The sequence below is a fragment of the Macrosteles quadrilineatus genome, unplaced genomic scaffold (genome assembly GCF_028750875.1).
Source record: "Macrosteles quadrilineatus isolate MER2022 unplaced genomic scaffold, UCM_ALF_1.0 Scaffold_2__2_contigs__length_208266976, whole genome shotgun sequence".
Taxonomy (NCBI): Eukaryota; Metazoa; Arthropoda; class Insecta; order Hemiptera; family Cicadellidae; genus Macrosteles; species Macrosteles quadrilineatus.
In genome coordinates, this window is record NW_026542595.1 from 36,869,737 (window position 1) to 36,893,621 (window position 23,885).

Here is a 23,885-nt window from a genome sequence, read left to right on the forward strand (position 1 = left end):
AATTCTATTGGGTGAGGTTCATAATGTCCAAATTTCACAAACTCCAACGTCTAAAATATTAAATAAACGGTGCGTTTCATTACCTCCAAATTTCATAAACTCCAAAACTATAACTTTCAAATAATCACCGATTCACAATGTCCAAATTTCACAAACTCCAACGTTTAAATATCAAATAAACAGAGCGGTTCATAACCTCAAAGTTTCATAAGCTCCAACGGTACAGTCTCTGCCAGAAGTCGCTGCAGAGGTTGCCGTGGTTCGGTATGTAGGCGCTACACGTTCTACTGTTGTAGCGGTGTAACACGAAGTATCATTGTTGCTCCGTAATTGCTTTCTTAAGAGTATAAGTATATATTCTTAAGAGTTCCCATAGTCCGATCATGCTGGTTCGCGAACTCGTTCGAATAAACGTAGGTTTACACGTTTGTACCAAATTTCATCAAAATCGGATGATTTTTGCTCGAGTTTTCGCGCTAACGGACACACATATAAATATATATATAACTGATGGTGTTTTTGGTCTCTAGGGACCTTAAAACGAAAAAGTAAATCGGTCCCGGGACCAGGTCTTACCATGAGTACTACGGTAACAGCTTATTCCCTATAGGGGAAATTCGCTAAAATGTAAATTTGATTTACACATTGTGTGCTAACACATATTTGAGTCACACATCTGAGTGTTCTTCAATCATTAAAATGTACGTATAATCAGTAGTTGAGCGCTGGCAAACGGTGCCTGCTATCTGACTGTGGCAACCACTAGAGAGACTTCTGGCCCAGACTGTACCGTTGGAGGTTATGAAATTTGGACATTATGAACCGCTCTGTTGATTTAATATTTAAACGTTGGAGTTTGTGAAACTTGGACATTGTGAAACAGTGATTATTTGAATGTTATAGATTTGGAGCTTATGAAATTTGGAGGTTATGAACCGCTCTGTTTATTTAATATTTTAAGCGTTTGGAGTTTGTGAAATTTGGAGTTTATGAAACGCTCCCATTCTATTACACCAATCAATAGATGCATCATACTTGGCAGGGCGTATTGTAGCATATTGGATATCTAATGATTTCCGAAGAGCCTTTAGACCTCACAACACCCCTTAATGTTCCACAAGCAATAGATTCGTCTTATTAGCAATATCTACGTGGGTTCAGCGTATAGTGACAATAGATGAATAAAGAACGAAACTAAATCATAAATATTTTATAAAACAAATATATATGTACCTAATTATAATAGTCAATCAAGTAGTAAGGACAATAAGATTATACTTCCCATACAATTTTAAAATTTGAATCAAAAAAATATGGTGCAATCTGTTGGTCCACCAACTAACGGCAATATTCTGTGTCAAGTGATAAATCAATCAGCTGTTGGCATGGATTTTAATTAATATTCCACCCAACACACAAATACCCTCTGGTGAGATGGTCCTGATTTTTTTAAAGTGAGAATTAGTAAAATTGCAGTTCCAAACATATTTACATTTATAGGAAGTCTACTCTGTGTATAGTCAACAGTCCTCGATCTTTTGATAGTCATTTTAGTTTTATTCCATTTAAAATAAATGTGGCACTAATCTGGGCAAAAACGTTTACTTTAAAGGCCATTAAGGTTAAATGTTCTTTCTAAAACTGTTAGTGAATGTGTAACTGTTTATACAACAGATGTAAAGATTAAAATGTTTCTATTTCTAGTCCTCTTCCCTTGCAAAGCACGGGTACAACAGCTAGCACTTAATATTACTATTAAAATAGCAAAATACAGCTAATTAGTATTCAAATCTTTTGTAATAAAATTGTTTGGTTGCTTCAAACATTATTTTAGTTATCACAGGAATGGCCACACAGCTACAACCCTCCAAACTAGTTAAACATGGCCTACCACTCATATAACCGAGATATCAGATGTGTGATATTGTAGCTCAGGAGGAGCCTGACGGATTACGCGGGTTATCAGGCGGGTTGTGATCTGAACCCACGGGCTTACTACGACCTCTGACCTTAATATATCAACGCATCAAACCGTCTAAGGGAATCAAGCGAACTCAAATATGATTGCACAGGTAACTAGTATAATTAACGTCGTATTGTTTGATATTTTCTCAAACATTCAACGGTTTTACAATTTGTTGCGTCCTAAAACGGATGGGCTATTTATCTAAGGTCTTGCAACACAATTTTGTATATTGAAATTATTTTAAATTCCTTTGAATGAATGTATTTTCAAAAGTCAAATTGTGATTAAAAGTATGTTCAGTAGATATTTGATTAATAAACCCCCTTTTTACGACTCAAAAGTGCACAACTAAGTATCTTGTTCTTTGTCGTAAATTAGGAATCTAATATACGCTAGCTAATTATTGTTTGTTTAGAATTAGTCAACAATATGTATTTGATTTGTAATCTTATTACTCCAAAATCCATACCTTAATTATTTATTTTCTCAAAAAAAATTAATATTTCTAAGTTCTATTTACACTATGCTTGTTAAAATGTTTTTATACAAAACGGTAGCATTATCATTATAATTTCGCCTAATTAAAGTTGTACAATATTATTGTTGTCATGGTGGTAGATGGTGTACTACCATGACCTGCAGTGACATATTGACAAGCATTATTGATTCATGTATTTGAATCAAAAGCTAAAATTCATGTTTTAGGTTAATTGTGCATTTTATAATATCCAGCAGGCAAAAACAAAATAAACAAAGAACCGCAGCTGGGAATAAAATGATGAGGTCATTAGCAGAGGACGAATTGCCTCGCACAAAAACATTTGTATCCTCTATATCAGAAAGTAAACCCGTTCTCGTTATAAAAAGTATAATTATGGCAATGTTTTTCGAAAGTATATGTTTTATTTGTTTTTAAACTTCAATAGTTAATTGCTAATAGTTTAAGCCATTGGCTACGTAAGACATGCCAAACAACACTGTTTTGAATAAACAATGAGAAAATATCCGGAAAAATCTATAAGCGTCTAGCTTACTTACTAACAGCCTTTTTAATGTTAAATAAGACATTTTACGTATGTGAATAATAATTAAAAGGTTTCGGGGCCTTTTAAATCTACAATGAACATTTTTGTATAAATATTCACCAAATATCCTAGTTTATATTTATCCTAAGTTTATATATAGCCTATATATATATCCAAATATCCTAATTTAAATCATTAAAAAGATTTACTTTGAGAAATGTCTCGCAATTGCTAATCAAGACAAGTCAGTAAGATGTGCACGTACCATTAGGGTGAACATTTTTTACCTAATAGGCTCAAATAATAAAATAAAACGTATTAAATTCAACGGTTTTGAACAAACATCTGAAATTTCGACTTTTGTATTTTATTTTAAGATGGTTCAAAATAGACCTAATGTACTTCGATGTAAGTTTTATCTGACGATAGATAATGTTTAGGACACGGGTAGAGTCGGCATTATTCTTCGTTCATATATAAATGGCACAGTTGTAATCAGTATTGTTTTTTTTACAAATCATAATTTAAGTTATTTTCAGAACTCGTTTCATAGTACTGTATGAAGTTCTGTTATTTATGATAAAATTGTGAACTAGATTTCTTTTAGGTTTCCATTATATTTCAAAACTGCAAAATAAGTTGCTAAGTGATTTCAGTTATTGTGCACACCATGTATATTGACATTTTTCTCCTCCTTTTATTTTTAAGACATTTTACGAATTGCCTTCACCGTAAGGATGATAGATTTTGAACACCTATTAATTCATTTCGATTTATCTATATATATATATATAAAGCTCAAATACCACTGACTCACTCACTCATCACGAAATCTCAGAAACCATAAGACCTAGGAACCTGAAACTTTGCAGGCATCTTAGTAGACGCTCACTAAGAAAGGATTTTACCCTCCGACCTCTGGGCTCCGCCCCAGTGGCTCTGGAGTTTCCCATGTTAACCTTATGAGTACTCATATTTAAATGGAATTAATGAATCTTAACAGCTGTTTCAATTAAACAAGTTGGTTCTGTTCTATGATGTTCAATAGCATTAAAGTTACAAGGATTACCAACAGGGTGCAGCACTATTATTTCATTTACATTTATGACAACAGCTAATTTGCAACCAAAAGGTGAGTAAGCGTAGCGAACGAACTTCAACCTGGAGGCGAGTTAGCGTAGCGAACGAGCTAACCTGAAGGCAAGTGAGCGCAGCGAACGAGCTCTAACCTAAACCAGGAGGATTGAGCCATGCGAACGAGCTCACTTATGAAGTTAAACGGGGCAAAGCCCGCGGGTTCAACCAGGACGTGATTGAGCCATGCGAACGAGCTCGCTTATGAAGTTAAACGGGGCAAAGCCCGCGGGTTCAACCAGGACGTGATTGAGCCATGCGAACGAGCTCACTTATGAAGTTAAACGGGGCAAAGCCCGCGGGTACAGCTAGTAACTGTATATATTTAAAATGGCGTTGGTGGATTATCGATGTATCACCTCTGCATATTATCAATCAGGAAAGGTATGTTTGATTGACAGTGTCATCGAGCGTGCAGTTTAATTTAATGAAGTCATCAATCATAGCATCCACCAAAAAAATTATACTGTGGATATTCAGTCAACAGAACTGTATGAATTATCTACTATTATCTACAAAAAAGTTCTAGTAAAAGTTAAAATTTAATTCGTTTTTGACGTGGAAATATATCCAATTTATAATGTAATCATAAATTTACATGATCGTGTACTTTAAGTGTATTTTGTCTCTGAGCATTCACATTCATCTCTATAGTTTCTTTTAGTACACAATCTGGATTTTGTCTCTCACAAGACTTCCGATAAACGAAGTAAAAATTGAAAGCCAGTAATGGAAGAGGGAGTGACAATTTATGTCGAGGGTGCTGAGCTTCCTTTCAACTAGAATTCTTTGTTGAAATAACAGTTTTAAATATCAACTAACCAAACCAAACTTTGATACATTAATTTTATTTATTTATTTTTATGTATATGTAGCTTCCTTTCACACATTCCTGTGTTATTAAACAGTTGTTCTTTTACTGAACTACTTTAAATGCTGTTTTCATTAGCTTTAAACTTAACTCATACTTATCACTTTTACTTATAACTCATAACTTTTCGTTAACTGTAAATGTATAAATTATCCGAGTAGACAAATATATGCACGAAATGCAATTTTATTTAATTATATGATGATATCGGTGCATTATCTTGTAAAGAAATTAAATTTATAATTTAAGTAACATATTTTTTATGTGATATTGTGTATTCACAAGCAGGCATGCCAACTATATTTTCATAAGTATGTAAATTGTGATTTTTAAAATGTATTATAGAAATATTTAATAAATAAAAATAGTATACGTAAATTAAACATTTATTTTTAGGTTGTATTTTATTGGTAAACTATAGTTGTTATTAATCGGTATATTTTCATAGTTGAATTATTATACGATGATTGTTTTGAAATGACATGTAATTCAGCCAGTTTCCGATGTGAAACGTTCGGAGCGGATAATAGCAATGGGAGGAACACGTGCTGATTGAAAATATCAGTCAGGTGGGGACTGATTTGAAAGTGATTTTCCGGCTCAGAAAATATTCAAGTCCGCCTTTTGTAGATTCTAAACGTGTATTTTAGATTCATAGTTCACGTTTAAATTGATATTCAACGTTTAATCCTGTAAGAATGCAGTTTCTTACAGGTTATTTTTTAAATTTATTTTTTACCAAGTAAAATATTCAGCTTTTATTTTAAATTGAAAATATTTGGTATGGCTTACAACTATAATACAACATTTATTTTGTACTAAGCATTTTAAAATATGTACTTGGAAAAATACACGACGGATTACATTTTGTATTCGTATGATATAGGATTATGTTTAGATGCATTAAAATAGGTGAATTAAACAGTTCATTAACATTTGAGTGCCAAAGTATAAAACATACTTATTTAATTTGTTTTAAAATTAAAAATGTCGTTCTTTGTATTGACATTAGTCTTTCTTGTACATATTCCTTTGAAAATATATGTTAATTCAATTACTAAACGTCTTATTTGAGTATTCAATTCTTCAATAAGCGCAAAGAAGAATGAAAAAAGGCAACCTGCCTAAAACGTTTCTTTAAATATAAAAAGAGTTAAACAAATTCTAATTTGGATTGGATTTGCTGCACAATCACAAAGATTTGTAAGTAATAAAGGTAATGTCAAATGGCAGTTTGCGCTATCATACGTGGCGGGTGTATATCAAATAGTATAACAAACAGTGTATCGGATTATAACATATTTAAAAGAATATTGCCTTGAAAATTGTTTTCCCAAGGTTTCCTAACTGTTTACAAATACACGCCCTTTACCGCAGTCAAAAACGTCGTATTCTAACGATTGAAAACGGGTCTTTATCGCATAATTAGAAATGCTGTTCATGTGATTCAGCCCAACTCTGCAAACTCTAACATGTGTTGTAAACGATGAATATGCATAAGCAATATGTCACAGTTGAGGTGTCAATTTATGCGGAATATACGACCACGTTAATTGTTAAGTGAACTCTAGTCACAACTCATATTTCATCGTAGACGACTACAAGTATAATGTATACTACCTTCAAAATATATTTTTCATTACGCTGTCTCAAAAACTGCTTTCTTAAGGATCCTTTTGAGTCCCTAAAGATAGCTTTTTGAGGACTAGTCCGTAAAATTTTACGGACTCAAATCATATGGTTATGTCAAAACTAGTATAGAAACAAATCAGCTGTTCTGGTCCTTTAAAATGCTTCAACAATATATAAACAAACTTTGTTTGAAATGTTCCTTTTTAATCAAACGGTTTTGGCTATATTTGGTATTTTCTGCTATAATATGTGAAAATGTAATAAAAGATTTGGTTCGTAACTCGTCCTAAAATGCTTTTTAGAGACTTAATCGAATTTCCTGACTCGGCTTAAACGCGATTTTGTCCCAAAAAGCCTACTTTAGGGACTAGTGACGAAAACTACTAATTTATTGAGATTCCAATTTTATGGATACATTTATAATATAATTTTTTATCAACTATACCATATATACATATAATAAATATTTGATTTTGTTAAGAGTTTTTCGTTGTTTTGTTTACATTAGTTTATGTAGTTTTTTTAGCCTCATTTTGACCATGAGGCGGTTTTCTTCATATGCTTTCTAAAAACATTACCTTGTTTAGAATATACAAACACAAACATTTTTTTTGTTTTAGTTTAAAATCGAGTTTACTTTAATTTAGTCAGCTTTTAAGTACATAAAATACTCAAATGTTCAAACAATTGATAAACTGTAATATTCATGTTAGCAAAAGGAGATGCAAATTGGATTACATCAACTGATTGGTGCAATATGATCGTACTATGATACAGCTAGTTGCAGATGATTCAATCTGCAGTGTGGCGGAGCACAGTAATGCAGGGATCAGCAACGCCTGGTAGGCACGGTAATGGTAGTGCTACGGTTGACTAACCATCTTACCACATGCTACGTCTTCACTTCATTCTACCGTTACTGCATCTAGTTATCATTTAACATGCTTTACTGACTGGTTAGTGCATACAAGGATGAATATCTATATTTTTATAATTACGCTCTTAACTCATAAAAACCGTTTTTACCTACGACCGTTTTTTACAGTAGCCGTATCAGTTCAGCTCTTAAAATTGGAAAGTTTTACATAACAGCATTGTTTACTTACGTAACAGCATATGTATACTTAACAACACAGTCAACGGACCAATGAGGTCCAAGGATTGAGAGAGGAGAAGTAAAATTGTAACGCTTCGATCTTCAGCTGTTTACCAATTAAATTGTTAACGATTGGTTCAATTAGCGATTGGAACAATGAGTCGTTGCATCAATGTCAGTTGAAATGAGAGGTTAAAAACGAAAACATAACCTCTCTTAAAAGTTACGACTAGTGTTAAAACTTCAACCGTATTATTTTTGTGTCAAATTATAATTGATCATAGGTTATAAATAAGTTGTTTGTTAAAAGCCCCTATACAGGTAGTTGTGTAACATTTGTAACAAAACAAGGGACCATGTTTTATTCAATGTAACACGACTCAAAACACCCCAAGAGATAAAGGTTAACACTTTGGTTTATGAGGATCTCTTTTCACCAAATTTACGATTATAATTACAAGAATAATCGTCGGTGCCACCAATTAAAAGAGTTTACAGAGGGAAGGAGGTGAACAAAATCTAGATTGTAAAAGAGGGATCTCAGAGTTATCTGAGTTTTATTATGGGTTGATTTATAATTTAATAACATAAAACCTTTCTAGTCAGTAATTATACTTTTGAACTCTTATTATTATTTCAAAACTATACTTTCAGTGTTTAATTGTGATCAACTATATTCATGATTTAATGTATATTAAATATTTATAAAAAAAATAACTAAAATATTGGTTATGATTTTTAACTCAACATTTTACGTTTTGTTAACATTAGCCACGTTTTAAAATAAGATGGTAGATTTTTCTTGAAAATTGGGATTGTGTTTGAGTTAAGTTGACGTTAAGTAAACGGCCTTAAGTTAAGTTGTAATATGACCATACAAATATATAATTTTTCTTACATCCTCTATTTACTAATTTGGTGACCAGTTCACTATATTTGACCAGACTGAGATGCTGAGGTACCAGAGACTGATAAATACCACGTTATTAGCCATTGAACACGTTTGTACTTCTATGTAAGAGGAAGTAATAGTTTTGTAAAATAATTGAATATAACACAAATAATCAATTATTTTACAAAACTGTAAATTATATCCCCCAACTCAATATAATGAACAAATATAATTTATTTTAAGTTTTAGTCTTATATTCCAATTGTTTTATTGATGTGTTAGTTTGTGTCAGATCTTCTTCTAGAAGATCTTGAAGCAACTTTAAAATAATAAATGTTTAACTAACTCAAGTAGAACTAGCTTTATAATGTTTAAGATATCAGTGACTATAGGTTATGAAAATGTCAACTTTAACAAAAGTTTAAATTTATTTGATATATAGTGATTTCATGCATAATGTAAAGTAACGCACTCTAAAATTAAACATACAACTCTAGTGTACGTTGCGGTTTAGTACCAATATACCTAATTTAATGAAAACTGAGTGTTTGTGTCTCATGCTCACAACACACACACATTCGTAACCTCATGCACAAAAAACATTCATTACAAAACATAATAATTTCTGTTATTTTACTCAAGAGACACGCAATTACAAATGAACATAAAAAGCAACTCGATATTTTCACCCAAGCAATAATATCTCAATTGCAAAAAGTAATGCAATCAAATTAAGAATACCCTTAGCAGAAATTTCAATTTAACAGTACTCATCCATGTGACCGAATGAAAAGGTCAGTCTCTTTGAATAATTTCATAATAGAGGTTCTTCTGGTTTTATGCAATTCTAAGTAAATAATCAAATAAAAACTTCTATGACATAATTTTAGTAGTTAAAACTCACCCACGGTTTAGCATTCTAGTAATTATAGTAGTTATTTTCTAATTATTGTAAATCTATCGCATTCTCTGTTGTGGATTAACGTCCGCACGAGTGAGTATTACGACTATCCTCAATGCTATCCTGATAATTAGACCAAATCGTAAGTACCAAGGACAAAATGTGGTTCCGATTCCACTATAAACTGTAGGTCCCTTAGTTGTCATTAGCTGTATGTGCTATTAATTAACAGCTGTGTCTAAGGAATATGTCGGCCTTGGTCACTAATAAGACTACAAGATCGCGCCACTCATCCTACACTCATCTCCATTCATACTTGGCTTAAAATACCTACTTTATTTGGTCGCCATTTAATCGAAAAGTATTTAAAGTACGTCTATGCATTTTATTAAGGTAATTAAAATAAACAGGAAACAACTTTGCTTAACAAGTCTTTAATGTCAGCAGAACACATGGCAATATTTAACACCGGAACGCAATTATCCCTGTGTTACAGTAAGCGTTCTTTCTGTACCGAAGGCAGTTAATTAATTATGATTAAATGTATTGGATTGGCCTCTATAAAGTTTCTGGACCACTCTACTTGTTCTAAGCGTGAATTTCATTTGGTGCAACAATTATATTGGCTGAAACTGTTACAATTAATTTAAATTGCGAAGAAAATATATATCGATTATACAATTTATAGGCAATTTTTTTAAGTGATCTTCCAAATTATTAAAAGAGTTTTAAAATAACTCTATGAGTGTTTTAATGAATGTTTAAAACCATTTCAAACAGTTTTCGATGTATTGTTCTAAATTTACCTATGGGCCTAGTAAATAATATAAAAAAGTTGCTCTTTAATAAATGTATTTGAGGGATTACGTCTTGTTTTTGTTTACATACATATATTTCAACCCTTTTTATATCCACGAAATCTAAAAGTTTTCCAAGGTACATAAACACAAACGGAAGTTTTCGCCGAATGCTTTCATCTTAATATTGTTTTTCTACGGGTTATAAACTTTTTATAACTTCCTTCTTTCTCTGTTGTTTACATGTTGGATGAAGTCCATAAAGTTTTCAAGAAAGATGTCGGATCTCGTTGATAAAATATTTCGTATCAAATACATAATTGCCATAGTATATAGTCTGTAATATAATATCGCTATTAATTTATTAAAAACCATAACAAACTGATTATAAATTTTTGAAACCCCGCATCTCACATGAACCTACTTTAAAAACAGTTTTTATCAACAATTACAAACATGTTATTGTAATTATTTGTAACAATAATCTCATTGAGGTTTTATCCACTTTCTAAACTGTGTAAATAAACGTTGTAATTAATTACAAAACATTAATAATATTACACTCTCTTGAACTCTCTGTACTTGAAAATTAGTAGATTGTTATCATTATCACATGTATTGAACCATATGGTGTTTGAATATTAGGTTATTCATTATTATTCATCTCACTATCATTCATATTATATTATTCATACGCTTTCTCACCGTGATATGTGACAACACCATGCTTACTGAAAAGATTGAGTGGAAAAAAATTAGAAATGTCTTTTTTTTTAGAGGCAGGTTGTATAGTGTGCTTGATAGAAGGTTAAATCAAATTAAACAAATAATATTTAATTATATTTATTCTGAATACCTATAAGAATGTCAAAAATGTAAGGAGGTGGCACGTTAATATCTTGGGTACGAATATTATGATGCTGCAACAACTGCCCCAGTTATGGGCGCTTTAGTACTAAAGTGTTAGTCATATTTGGATATCATATGTTATGTGCTATACTATTACAAAATGATGAATTATTGATTATTATGATGATGGGTATACGTAAGATGGCATTTATTCTTCAAAAGCAAAAGAGGAGGTGTCGTAAATTGTGGTTTAAGATAAAGGGAATAATCTTTATAAAGTAACACGACACAAGTTCAGTTGCAGTTGTGTATCGAGTTGTATTGCATAACACTCACTTCCTATTGTAAAATCTAAAGCCTATTATGATATGATTTTACTGTCTATTGAGACTTGGTTGCTTTGGTTGTCGAAATGTTTCTAAATCTAGCACAAGCTTTTGCTTTGTACGCACCGTCCGACCGACTATGTTGACCGGCAGTTTAGACTTTACAGCCATCCGGTCGTGACACATCATTCCCACACTGCAGTTACCGTTTTAGTTAGTTTATTAGTTTTAAATGGACCATTTTTATCATTTTAATGTTCGTGTTCGTGTGCCTGTTTACCGTCTGTGTAACGACGACCTACTTATGAAGTGATCACTATTTTGACATATTTAACGCCTGAAGATAGCTTAAGTCTAAACTAGTTGTGAGAAAAGCAACAATTACGATTACCACGTAGCAGGTATTTACACCAATTTTGTATATTCAACATAATCCGGAGGCTAACATAAACAAAATTACTAATAATCTTTGCTATTTTTAGTCTCATTAGAATTAAATTGATACACATAAAGCATAGTTACAGTTAACCCAGACTACCCCATGATGTGTTATACTGACTATGAAAACAATGTACTTATAAATTTACATAATTGTTTATTAGCATAAACAAATATTAAGTTTAATCGTATTGTTAATATCACAAGACTTCATGCAGTCTTTAAACCAATATACTTTATTGACTAATAGCAAGTTCGAACTTATTTGCTTCTTTTTCATCATAATCAAAGTTGAAATTCTTTGTTTGTCAAAAAGCTGATTGGAACCCTAGGGTTTGTTATTATCAATAAAACAGAAAGCGCTGAAATATCTGTCGGTCTGTTGACTGTTGACTGTTGACTATCCGTAGCAGTTTAATCACACATAGATAAAACCCCCGATCGCAATTTTAAAAGTCAGTAAAAATTAAGTGACTAAAAGATAATTGATACGAAGTTTTTTTTAACACGTTAGTGTTCAAGAAACGTTTTTAGCTGGCCCATTTTCTAAATAAAATTAATTTTCTTTTTTAATTTCTTTACGATTGTTCCATGCGGATCACTCATTCAACAATTGTTTCAATAAATAAAGGAAAAACATATCGACGACGAAATTTGTATGAAAACCTGTAAACAATTGAAAGCATTTATTATTTATTTTTACACTTTAAGATATACTATATTTGGTATGTTTAAGGAAAAATTATTAAAATAAAATACATTCATTTGACGTAAATGCAATACTATTTGCTCATAAACGAAATTGTACAGGCATTTGTTTATATTTTCTTATTGTTTATATTATATTTTCCCAATCCAACAAAGCTAAAATATTAAAATTGAATAAATGAGATAATTACTAAACCAAAGTAAAAAATATAAATAGCAACCCGCAACAAAGTTAATATGTTACAGTCTTGAATTTTGTCATCAGCCATTCCTTAATGTCTTTTGACATTTTCCATAACTAACACTGAAACAATTGAATGGTTAGAACCTGCTTAGAATGTTGAGCTTACGGCTAATCAGTATGTTGGTATTGAGGTTAACACTATGCTCATAATAATGTATATAAAAGAGTTTTAGTTTTATATAGGAGTAATATAAGTTATGAATTAAAAATAATTTGAACATTAAATAGCAGTTGGAATCCCATTACCATCGTGAAATTTTTTCACTGGTGCGATTTCTTTCTCGTTCCTCTCGAGCACATGCTAATCATGCTTATTCAATTTACGACCAAACTGTATAGTTTATTATTATTTCATGTATACAATTTTAGTTATTGCTCTAAAAAATATTTGGTTTGTCAGATGACTTAACTAAAAAAGCGATTACGAAGACGTTAAAAATTGGTTTGGTCTTAAATAGTTAAAATTTTAACAGTTAATTTTGTTTGCATACATAAAAACTATTTGACTTTTTAACATTTATTTTATTGAGATCATCAAGTCGTAAAATTACTTAAATCAAATTTCAATGGCAGAAAGTAAAACTACTCTATTGGTTGCTGAACAAAATAAGGCACTAAAATAAAAAGTTTCTAAATTACGATGATAGAACCAACAACTGAGTTTGAAATATAAGTCAATGTATTTGTTTACTTTCTTCTTCCTTTGTCAGAGTATTCATAAACTTAACAGTGGGTTCGGTATATGTTACCTCTTTGTCTATTTTATTAGACATCCATCAGTACTACATGGTTTTATTGTATTATAAAATCAACAAAATATACAGTTCCTTTTTCCTAGGTGGTCCTCAATAACCGCTAAAATTTTGATTTGTGACAGCTAAACTGATTGGCTAGAGAGATGGTTTTTTCCGTTGAAAAGATTCTTTATTAATAGATTTTGTTTTATGTGTCCAAACTATGAAACTTTACTTATGAAGGAGGTACCTATCAAAAACAAATAATGTGTGAAATCTATGCAATGTTTATTTAGCGGTCGTGAAGTAATAGACAAAATAACGCTGTGAAAATTATAATTACAGTAAAAAAAAAAAATAAAAAAAATAAACTATTTCTATATACTATTTCTGTGAGTTTTAATAAACTGCATTTGTTATTTTATACAGCATTGTTTTATTCACACCCGCAAAACGAACAATTAATAGATTTTACAAATAACTTATTTTTTATGCCACCACTATTAATAATTGAATAGTTTGAACAACTTATAATTGCAAAAAATTCTATTTATTGAGGTACCGTAAAAAAATCATCTCTCTAAACTATGAATTAGCTGAGCTGTCACAAAAATCAAAAATATAGTGGTTATTATGGACCACCCGTTATAATTTCGCAAAAGAAGGTAAGCTAAATAAATATAATATTGGGCATACTAATGATCTAAGGGGGGCAACGTTTAAAATAAAACGGGTATTTATTTAAATTGTTTTGAAATAATTTTATGGTAACAAATCACTCTTTTAGACTGTGTATCGATAATCATTTCATTTCACAACGAACGTTCTGGATAACGCTTGTACTGTATTTATAAATGCGCAAAGAGACGCCAAGATTACCATTTAGGCTTTAATGAACCAATTAGATCTCAAAGGGAAGATGCAATGTCTTTCTAATTATCAGCAAGAATCGTAAGTAATTTCATTTTTCCTGTTTCCAAATCATGCAGTGTAGGTAAATAATGAACAGTATCATAATTTTTATTCTGGTTAAGGTCTACAGAAAAATGTATTTTTGTATCAGAATTTTACTGTTCAACTACCTATATACTTAAACAATCTGTCATTAGATCTTATTTTATTTCCTTTTACCCTTACAGTTGTATTATTACTTTACATTTTGGAATATTAAACCCTAATTCACCTAATAGACCCAGTTTTACCTAATACACTTAATTAATTTTAGGTCTGTAACCTATAAAATTTGGATGTACAAAAAACGGTGTTTTAACTAATCATGTGTTGAGATTTTTTACTTTGTATAAGTATAAGGATTGAAACTTGGTGGTCAGGAACATCCCAGAGAGAGTAATGATGGTTACTGTACATTGTAAACAGCCTCAGGGCGATATTTGCTTTGACATTGTGCTTTGATCAAGTACTGTCACACTGTGTCTTGATTTGTATGACATTATTTTAGCGAACTGAAAAAAAAACTAATCAACCTAGTGTTAATATCAAGTAAGTTCTTCCGTAAAGTACAATGATATTATTAAGGGCAATTAGACTTTACAACAAAGATGGAATGAACCATAAAAACTTATAATACTAATAATATTTTCGTAGAGGTTTTACAGTTTATTTAACGAAGTCAAATCAGTAATTATAAAATTCGTTACCGCAAGACGATTGTTTAAAGGCAGGATGAAAGTGAAGTGACCTAAGGAATGGTTACAACAGGAGAAAAAACTTCCTAAGAAAATACAGATTTGTTTTTGTAGGTTATAAAAAACTACATAAAACAAAAGAAATTACAGTATTAATACCATTGCAACAATGAAGCATCGGCTTCAAGTTCAGGTAACGTGTGTTTGATAACTTAAAAAAATATAAAACTAATGCACATGTCGCTTGAAATTGAGCAATTATCAAGTAGTTCTACCGGTATAATTACATAAGCTATTTTAAAACTAATAGCAGTCGTAATTTTCGATGAGTTAAAAAGACTAAACTAAAAGCTGTAACTAACGAAAATACTTACGATATTAATAACAGTTTGATATAATAAACGCTTATGTAAATATTTGATAATTTTTCAGAAGTTTACCTAGTTTTTTAAGGTTTAAAAAATGAACAGTGCATAAAGTTGTCCATGTATATATTCGCCATTGATAAAGTAGCCTACATAGTTGCTACATTGTTGCCAGTGTAATTACAAATAGCAGTCTTTTTTTCCGTTTAGCGGTGCAAAGTCGTTCACTTTACTCAAGTACTACTTGATATCCTGCATTATCAGTCCCTCATAATTTTATTTCAAGGAAATTTTTAAACGTGTGAGACCTTATATGGCATATATTCAGTGAGATTGTATCAATAAGCCGTAAACCAACGACATTGGTTGAGAAATTACAGAGGAGTTTTCGGAAAAAATGCTTGCCTCTTTAATATACTCTTACGTGTAGATGTTATCAAATAATTTTGGTTAGTGATGTTTGGTATCCATACATTCATAAGGTAGTAAAATAGCCGAAATGAAATTGACGTAAGAAGCATACGAAAGCTAGGTAATTTTTTTATCATTAACTGATTTAAAATAAAATTCATATGTTCTTTTAAGATGCTTTAAAGCATATCTTAACTTATCATTTTTGGACTCAAGAGCAGTTACAGTTGCCTTAAGTCACAAAGATTCAAATGCAACGATAAATCTTGACATAATCTATTCTTCTATCGACATAAATATTACACAGTTTTTCAGCTCCACCATATTTATGCTGAAAGATTATTATAAAAAACGTTCTGCTTACTGCGACTTCAAATAAATAGTATAGTGTTGATATTCATACATTGAAAACAACCTTTTTAATTATTTCGTGTACGAACAAATCTCATTTACCTAGACCTTAGCTTTACAAAAATCTTCGATGTACTACCTATCGAAACAAAAGATTTTGCCTGTCCTAAACATATTTTCACCAATTCCAAACAAACGAAGTTTCAGTTTACAACAACATAAGCACTTACGTATGTATTCTTTAAATATAAGAAATTAAAAACAATATTGACAAGTCTGTAAATTTAGCCTTTATTTGGCATTGCATTACTCCATTTACAAATCCTAACCAAGAAGTAAAACATTTTACAGTATTTCTAAACCACCTCAGATCAGTGCTGTATTCTTTCTTGATGCGTTCCATCAGTGTAATCTTGACTGAGAAAAGTTAGTGCAGTTTTTCATGTTGGCTTCCCTCTGTCTATTCTTTATCTGCTTTAGCTCGAGGCTGAGTTGGAATTCTGATTGTATTGGAGCAGTAAGAAATCTGTTATTGTGGCAAGCATTTAGTTCACTAAATAACAAGTTAAATAATGATTAGTATTTACTGTTTTTAAAGCCTAATGACACGTAAGATAAAAAATATTGCCTTTAAAGTTCAATGACTAATCCTTATTGAACATTACTAAATGAATTTCTACATAAAAATGGTACCTATGAACGTATTTATTTTATGTGGAGTATTATACATTATTCTTACATTATGCTCAGTAAGTAAAACCTTAATAAAACGGATATTGTATCCTGATATTTAGGTTTGACCTCTCTCATTTGGTCGACAGTTTCCTTTAATACAACGTTGTACTTTTTTTCGCATCGTCAATTGATATACTACTCTTAAGAGTTCACTGAGTAATTATTGTATAAATAAATGAAATGAATAACGATATATTCCCACGAATATACTTTTTTTATTTTAAGCTGCCTAAGATACACGTGACTGTTATAGTAAAGTAGATAAAGTCATTTGCTTAGGAAATTAAACGACACAACTTATTCATGGTTTTAGAATAAAAAGATATAATCCAACTTAAGCTAAACTGTGCTTGAAAACATGGATGTTAAAATTTGATTCATTACAACTAAACTAAACTTGAATTCAGTTCAGAAATGCCGCGTAAAGATGTTTATAAGAATATGAATTTTAAAATGTCTAATATTATTTATATATATATTATAACTGCATAATTTATCGCCAGTACTTTAAAAAGATAATGATGACGAAGAGTAGGATTAACCACTTTATAATTTAATATCGTATGCTTATTCGAAACAAAAGTAGTACAGCTAAAATAATAATTTAAGGGGAAAGTTTCTTTTCACTGTGTATAGGACGACCCCCTTGGTAAAATGTCTGGTTTAGTGGAACAATTGAAGTAAATTAATGACTGAACCCAATAATAACCGCACTTATCAGATTAAAATGTATCTATAAATAGAAATACACTTAAATACTTCATAATGACTCACATTCTACCATACTGATAATATTTAAGATCCCTTAGCATTCACACATTTTAAAAATCGGTATTTTCATGATTAAGACATAAAAAACATGACATAAATAAACTTTGAACATTAGGAATCTACTTACCTAACGCAAAATCCTCTCGCCTTCAAAGAACCTGAAACACATTAAGCCTTCAATACGATCCACGAGTAGAACAAATATTGAACTTTTCATGCTTATTTGTAAAATGTTTTCATCAGCAAATTACTCCTTAGAATATTTTTTCTTGAAAAATTAAGCATTTAAACTACAAATTTATGAAAAGTTCAGATTTTAAATAAATAATAAGAACAACGGATTAAAATGTTATTACAATGTCGTTAAAAAGAAAGGATAATTCTTTAACCTGCTATTTCACTTTAATGTGCTAAAGCATAAGTGTTTTGTAATACCAGACATACAATAGGTAAAACAAAAGTTAAATGCCCACAAACAACAAGTGTATGTGATACAAATTTCAATTTGTTCGATTGGAATTTTACAAAATGTTTTCACAAATAAGTGATATTTATCATAGTCTTAAAATTTAAATAAATTTAATCACGTTTTACACTTTACATTTTCCTTCAAAAGCTACTCGTCCCGCACTCTACCACTAGACCCCCATTCTGCACCCTATAGCTCCTAAACGAGTAATTTTCGAGAGGATACTCATGGAAACAAGTCTTAGAATTGTCTTAACATCTACGTTTAAAAAATATAATAAAAACTAGAGTCCTTAAATTTAATATAAGACGCCATATTGAAGAATTATAACCATTTATTGTATTTTTAACAGTAGATTAAGTATTTTCAACGAATTTTATGACCTTTTACACTAAGAACACAACAAGATAAATTCATTATTTAGATGTCCATTTTATGTTCCAATTATGTTTTTGTAGCATATTTTTTCATCACTGAAGTCACTCTTTTCGAAAATTTTTAATTTATAACCTCTCAAAACGACTTCCCGCTCGTTTTCAATTTTGACCATGTAAATAAGCAGAGCTGTTTATTAGGCTATTCGATAATTTCGCTTTTACGATTGTGTTACATTTTACTATAGATATGTTAAAATGAATATACGCTAAAACCTAACCAAATATTTCAATAAATAAATAATTGATGAATAATTTTGGTCCATGCGATTGTTCACAAATTACCTAATTGAAATTTATAACTGTTTACATTGGCAGACTTTTACTCTCTAGGGTAAAAATGCTACCTAGCTTCCACAACACATGTATTAAAAAGACCGTTTTTGCTGCGTATGAAAACAATTAAACATTCAGCTAATTAAAAACTATATTCTTTTAAAATTTCAAAAATACCTATCAATTTCAAAAATGTTCGTAGGAAATTACCGCTAAGGCCCAGCGCACACGGTGTGACTGTTTTGAGAGCAACCGTTGCAAACCCGTTGCGACTGCAACCAGTTTGCAACTGAAAAAGAGCTTCTGTCCGCACACGGTGCAACTGTGTTACAACTACAGTTGCGTATATTCTGCAATCAGTGGAGTGTTATATTGTAAGTGCAGTGACGTTGTTTTTAAGGCCTTCCTTGTTTTTAAGTGTTTTTAAGTACAATAACAATGTCAGACTCAGACGAAGAAGACGTCATTAGTTATTATGAATACAGAAAGCTTCGTAGGGTACAGAGGGATCATTGGGTTCACCCTTATTTGAGAAATAACGTCAGGCGTAGGCTGTTTGTAGCAGCTAGCTATGATAACACATAGCTTGAACATAACAAAAGAATACACCTCCACTTCAGTTGAAAATTATTATTTTTTTTTATTATCTATGTTTTTTGACATCTGAATTAAGGTTCCATCTTTTTCCCATGCATTATTTTGCGGAAATTACTTAAGCCATACATCATCATTTAAATAAATGTATTAGGCCTACACTATACTGAATGTGTTACATGCATTTATCAACAAGTAAACTCAAACAAGCATGGGTTACTGATAACTTGTTGAAAAACAAGTATTTACTCTTTAGGCAAGTATTTGCTCGTTGTTATTCACACCAAATTTATAGGTTTATGAGGGTATTATTCCTTGGCAAGGCTTTACTAACAAGTACAAGCCGCGAGGGATTATAGGAAGTTTACCGCGATTGCATGCAAATACATTCACCATTTTTTTATATTTTTAATTTTTTTGGCACCCCCCCCCCCCCAAAAAAAAGCCAATTGCCTCGCGCCCTAGGCACGTGCCTACCATGCCTATTCGGTTAATTGGCTTTGACTAAACACCTTCTGTAATGCTGTACTTGTGCCCCGTGCTCGTGCGTGTCCTTCAAAATATCGTACAAGTGTAGCTACCTCTTCCGGCCGGACCGAAACGATTCGTACAAGTGTAGCCACCCCTTACAAATTCGGGACGGACCGGACCGGACCGAATCGGGCAAGTGTAGCCGCTGCTTAATCAGTCAAATCTTTCCTTGAATATCCTGGCAGTTTGTAGTTGTACAGAACTTCATGTTTCTCCACTTCTCCAACGAGCTTCAAGTTGAATTCTTGATCATTCATTTTGAGATGAACACTATACGGCCGTCAAAATAACAACAAATTTCCACCAAACACCACAAAAACACCCCGTGGTTTCGTGCAACTGGTTGCTGCAACGTCGGGCCCACCGTTGCATGTGACTGGTTTCAAACTTTTTTGAAAATCGCAAACGACCAGTTGCGTCGTGTGCGGCTCCCCATTGCAATACATTGCCGATGTTGCAAAACAGTTGCAAGCGCAACTGGTTTGCAACGACAGTTGTAAAACAGTCACACCGTGTGCGCTCGGCCTAAGGTCACGGTTATTTCTGTTATGATTCGGTTCCTTACCCAGGGACAGAAATCCATTCAAATAATTGTTGAACTCATTAAGCCCTTCATGTCTGTCAACTCATAAACCCATGCCAAAAACTACACTATTATCATGTTCATTAGAAACCTAAACGCTAATCAGGGCCATAAATGGCTTAAGATCAGATGTAGCTCACTTTGACTTCCTCTAGTCAACCGTTGCCTTAGTAAGCAATAGCCCGTAATCCTTTCAAACTGACTAAGACGAAACTTACCGTATAAGAAACCTTTTCCATTACTGTAAATAAGCGACAAGTGCGGGTGCTAACAAGGGCACAATTGTGCGTGTGAGACCCCGTTCTCCACACAGCCACTGTTATTGTGGATATTTCAAGGATACGCTTGTTTAGTGGCAACTATGCCTGTGTAAAACAAAGGCATTAACCCATAACATTATATGATTATAACATCACTTTAAAGATAGTGTTCAAAGAGGCCCTGTACGCATGTAAAATGTCAATAGCTAACCTTATGTTTTAAAAAAGTAATTAATCTGTAATGTAAACCCACATACTATTTCTTACTTTAACCCATACCTACAAAATGGCATACCTACTATTCGGTGATAACTGTATAGTGTGTCCTTCAATGAAGTAGGATTTTTGGATAATACAAAGCAAAGCTTAGAATGGGTCAGCTGGTATTTTATTCAATATGGAGTCACAATGCCGAGACATTCTATTGAAATGTAATAAATGTGATGTAATGAGAGACGAGGACATATCCCGGCTACGCTATTGTGTCTGTAAAATGTCTGTGATACAACCTACGCTGACAGAGAAAGAGTAAAGTCAACAAATACATTGACTGATATTGCGACCTCGTCTGTTGATTTTATCATCCTGATATAGGAGCTATCTTTTGTTTTTACATCTTTATCGTACAACTGAATGGATACTTTTATTCCTGGTTAGTTTTACTTGATCAAAATAAATGTCTTACAAAAAAAATCTATGTGCAGCTGTTCATGTTTATGGTTATTCAGCTTAAAATATGTTTTGAAGCAATCATTAACTATCCAAAGCTTAGTATTAACTGCATGATTTGCGTTGGAAACCATTCTTGGAGTTAACATTTCTCAAATGGCAGAAAGTTTACAACACAAATTATAGCTACTGTAATATGTCATGACATTCGCTATCTATGTAGATATATCTAATTCCAAATGACTACCTTACTTTACAGAATTTCCTGTATTAAGGTGTAAATTAACGGAGTGTTTGATTAATGATTATATAAAACTAGGAAGCACGACTTACAATTTAACTTCTTACAGAGAAAGGGGTAATGAGAATTGCCTGATACATTTTTAACACAGGGTCACTAGACGTTTCATCTTTATTCTGTTACTTAAATATCGTAAAAGGTGTTGCTATATGCCACTGCTACACATTCCTGAACGTACCATGTAGAATATTGTTGAGAGGTGGTATATGATCTCGAAAGGTGATATATTTGCCGGTTATTAAATAAAGGGAAAGAACATCAAAGCTTGCATCTTCAATGTACCGTCATCCAAGCGTCTACTTTTATTAGTCTACCGAAGTGATGCAAAACTGGCACAAAGCACAATACTTCATAAATCACTATTTTCACTATAAACGTAATTACCTGTAGATATTAATATACTGAAAACTATAACAATTTTTTTCTAATTAAAATATTTCACTATTTGACTTCTAGAACGGAATATATTTGTTTTGTTATAACAACACGATATCAAAGGCATGTGTGCCTTGCTGCTGTTTACCAAAATGAGCCCCTCAGAATGTTATCATACCTAAGTAACTACAGTGCTTTCAAAGAAATTGAATGTAGAAAATTAAATGAATGCTTTTATGGCTCATTCACTAGTAATTTATTTAAAACATTATTTCAAGCCAAAGTAAAATGAAAACTAATACGTTTCAGCAGCGTTTAGTATTATTTTTGTATATTTTTTTTAAATCAAGACGTAACAAGAACAATCTTTTAAAATTGCATCATCTATATTTCCAATAATATTATTATTTATGTTGGGAAAATTCCTGAAATATCATATTTATATAGAGGACAACTATTATGCTTCGTTTAACATGGAAATCAACCATTGCGAATTTGTGACTGCTCAATAAATAGTATTTTGTGTACTACGTTTGTTTTTTTTTCTTAATTATTTTACCTTGTTGTCTCTGAAATAGTATAAACCCTTTGATTTCTCCATAGAAGTTTTCTTAGGTCTACTCTAATATTTTCTGTGCTTTCCTGAAAAAGAAAATAAAATTGTAAGGTTTTTTAAGCAAATATTTCAAGACATGCTGCATATATGACGAGGATAAATTTAATTTCAAATGTTTATATAATGTTCTTCACTGAAAGTCATATTCTTCCCCTAGAATCTCAAAACCTCCATAAGTTTCACTTTTCACAGACGAATTCTCATCTTGATGAACATGTGGCTGTGCAAGGAGTTGAGCCTGAGTTCAAAGATGTTACCACTGTCACATGTTTGTCTTTATAACTTGTACATTCACTATATACTCGTAATTAGGCCTAAGAACACATGGCTATGCCTGGTTCTACTACTTACATGTGTGTAATAATTATACATGCCCGTATAACATGTCACATTTACATTCATAAAACGTTACAAAACCCATTGATATGATTGGATTGAAAATAAATTGCATTATCCTGTAAAATATTTATTCGACTGTATTTATTTATATAAAAAAACATTTTCTTGTAAGAAAAAGTAAATTTTGCGCTTTAAACTGTAGGTTTGTTTGTTTTTAAATATTTTTTAACAGGTTTAATATCTGAAAACTATTTGTATAAATAATACTATTCAATAGACTGTTCATGAACCCAAGATGACCTGGTACCAAATTGAATTTATGAAAATAGATCACTTGGGAAAGTTTAAATAAGGCGAAAAAAAATGTAATAAACAATCAACTTATTGGTAAATATTATACACTATCCTTTATACTTATGAATAGTTCAATCTACTATTTTAACAGAGCACAGAGGTACGTATATCCTGAGATAAAACGAATAGTTCACAGATTTCAAACTTTCTAATAGCTCCGTAATTCAATTTTTAAATGAAAAAATTGCTAGC

The 23,885-nt window shown here is 31.5% G+C and overlaps 1 protein-coding gene across 2 annotated transcripts in view; it reads right to left on the reverse strand.

Annotated features, from left to right (window-relative positions):
- The window catches only part of LOC128985943 (complexin), a 590,501-nt gene that overhangs the window by 316,731 nt on the left and 249,885 nt on the right, over positions 1-23,885 (reverse strand). For both annotated transcript variants that reach the window (XM_054405941.1, XM_054405944.1), the window contains exon 3: positions 18,020-18,050. The gene's annotated coding sequence lies outside the window, so the exon portion shown is untranslated. The remainder of the gene's footprint in view (positions 1-18,019; positions 18,051-23,885) is intronic.